We start from the raw sequence: 3,236 nt of genomic DNA, 5'->3' as shown, positions 1-3,236 counted from the left end.
GTTTGGTTTTTGTTTGTTTGTTTTGGTGTGGTGGGTGTTTTGTTTTTTTGTTTGTTTGGTTGGTTTTTATTCTTCTGTAACGTTGATATTATTGAAAAGTCCAACCCTTACTTTAGATTTGTGGATTTTTTTTATAACTCAGTTATGCAAAAAACCTTATATTTGTAAAACAAGCAAAGCAACACCAAGTTATACTGTGTCTTCAATGCATCACCAGGGAGACGCTTGGCGTGCCCTGCCCCTCAGTGCTGGGAAGCTGGGCACTTTTTCCCCTTCCTGAATGAAATAATCTTAGACATTTTGATAGTATATGGGTACCCTACTCTCCAACGGATTTCTATAACCGTTTTTTTCTAACAATATTTTTATTGATTATTTAGGAATTTCACATAATTTCTTATCACATTTGTTTCCCATTCCTCCCAGATCTGCCTTCCACCCCCAAAAAAATATGCACCAAGTCCAATTTGGGTTGCCCATATACTCACTGGAGCACAGTCAAACTCCTGGGGGCCAGTCCCTTAAAGAACACTGAGACCTTCTCCACCACCCTATCACCACCACCAGAACCACCAGAAACCATCAGCTATGAGGAGCTACAATTCAGCCTCCCGAGCACACTTTTTAAGAACCCTCTTCTCCGGGCGGTGGTGGCGCACGCCTTTAATCCCAGCACTTGGAAGGCAGAGGCAGGTGGATTTCTGAGTTTGAGGCTAGCCTGGTCTACAGAGTGAGTTCCAGGACAGCCAGGGCTACACAGAGAAACCCTGTATTCGGGGGGAAAACCCTCTTCAATGGCTTCCCATCTAGATCTTTTTGGTGTTTTGTTTGTTTGTTTGTTTGTTTGATTTGTTTTTTCTTTTTGCAAAGGGAGGGGTGGAGAGGAGTCACAAATATTTCTATGCCTTTCATTCTCAACTGTGAGTCTACAGTTATTGTTACCACTACAAAAGAAGCTTCCTTGTCCTTAACAGCCAGTAGCAACAGGGACCATGGACACCAGCATGGCCTCTGCTGACAGCATGGACCATGGACACTAGTTTGGCTCCTGGCCGTAGCATGGAGCACAGAACAGATCATGTCTACCAACATGGCCTCCAGCAGCAGCAGCACAGACCATGAAAGTCTTTCTAGGAGGTCACGACCCTGTCAACCCTACTTGCAACACCATGTTCCTGTGCTGCTATTGCAGATGCACTCCCAGATCCACGTCTCTTGACTACACACATCTCAGCCATCTTTCCTTCCAATTTCCTGAGTCCAGTTCCTAAAAGCATCTTCCCATAAGACCCACCTTTTTTAGTTGTTCTGGTGATGCTGTGGGCTCTGCAGACTCCACCTCAGCTTCCAAGTTGCCCTAGAAGCTTCTGTGGGTCTCTCATGTTCCCTACAGCTTCTCTGCAGTCCCTCCAGTACCAGTGGCCACCACCATCTTGAATCAAATCTCCATTACACATTTTTTGACATCTGTTAATGGAAATTCTTTTCTCGAAAGACTTATTGTATGCACATGTATATATGTGTATATGTGTGCCTATTGTGTACTGGGCCTACAGAGACCAGAAAAGAGTGATCACCTGAAGCTTGATTTATGGGTAGTTGTCAGCCACTAGACATGGGTGTCTGGGAACTGAACTCATGACCTCTGAAAGAGTGACAGGCACTCTTAACCACTAAGCCACCTCTCCAGTCCCACTGAAAATGACAAACTTAGAACTTATTTTCCTAGTGATTTTACTTTAATAAAAATAGCATATGCTGGGCTAGAGAGATGGCTCAGTGTTTAGGAGCACTTGCTCTTGCAGAGGACCAGGGTTCAGTTCCCAGCATCCTCATAGCTGCTTACAAACATCTGTGACTCTAGTCCCAAGGGATCTGAAGCCCTCTTGTGACCTTCAATGACAAGGTGTAAACATTTTGCATCTATATACATGCAAGCAAAATACTCATGCACATAAAATACATCTTTAAAAATAGCTATTGTTGAGAAGTAATTGGATATACATTAAAATACTAATATCTTCTGTGATGATTTACAAACAACCTTAAAAATTAATGCTATTTGTGCAATGTTGGGAGCACAAAGGTCCTTGTGCCCACAGACCTCCAGGAATATTAGGCACCTAGGATTGGCCTTTCAAAGGGAACAAAATAATAAGCTGTTTTCCCAGAAGGCTGGGAATTGGAGATGATAAATAGTCAATGATCTGCACTTTGAGTATCAATGTAATTATACCCCCTTATACACTGCAGGTTGTATTATACCAGGAAACTTTCCCCAAAATTATATTGTGTTTAAATATGCTGGCAATAAACTGACTGGCATCAAACTCTCTAGGAGTTTGACAAGTCAGCCTGAGTTTTCATCTTCACCTCTTCATGGTTCATTTCCCTGCCTACTGTGACACCTGAAGGCACCCCCCTCAGTGTATGTATACATCTCAGCTAGTTCATAAATACAGCTTAAATACACAGTAGAGCTAACAGTGATACATACACACTTGAAAGGCTTCAGTCAGGGTTCTAAAGGAACACAACTGATATGAATATATATAAAGGGTCTTTATTAGGCTGGCTTACAGGATGTGATCTGAATAGTGTAATATTGGTTATCTCATGATAGGTTGAGAATCTAATAGTAGTCATTTGGCCCATAGGGTTGGGTGTCTCAGCCTAGAGGATTCCTAGAGAGCTGCTGCTGTTTAATCTACATGGGAATCCTCAGGAAATTGGATTTAAATCAGCAGCAACAAGATAGCCAAGCTTGCCAGCAAGAGTGAGAGCAGATACTCCATGTCCTCCTTCCATGTCCTTTTCTGTGGGCTCCCACCTGAAGGTAGCCTGTCATGGGACTCAGTCAAAGCAGCATGACTACTGAGCTCACTATCATCCGTCAAAAGACAGTGATGGGAGAAAACAAGCAAATCAAAGAAAGGTTCCTAGCTTCGTCTTGAGGAATGTACATGCTCCTGAAGTCCTTGGTCACATGGCCTATTGAAGTTTACTTGACATGAAGGACCACAGGCCAACACAATTTTCTGGTGAGTCGCAGAGTATTCCATTTTTTTTTCCTTACAGGAAACTTGGACTGTTTACATTCTCAAGAAAGCAGAAGATACTCCCTCTTTCCCTCCTACTCCCTTTACTTATAGTCACATCAACCTCCCCGCTCTCCAGAACACACTATGACTGAGGATGGCCTTCAACTGCTGAGCCTTCTGCTTTCACCTCTTGAG

Source organism: Mastomys coucha, chromosome X (genome assembly GCF_008632895.1).
Source record: "Mastomys coucha isolate ucsf_1 chromosome X, UCSF_Mcou_1, whole genome shotgun sequence".
NCBI classification, from domain to species: Eukaryota; Metazoa; Chordata; class Mammalia; order Rodentia; family Muridae; genus Mastomys; species Mastomys coucha.
Note: the sequence above shows the minus strand (reverse complement) of the source record.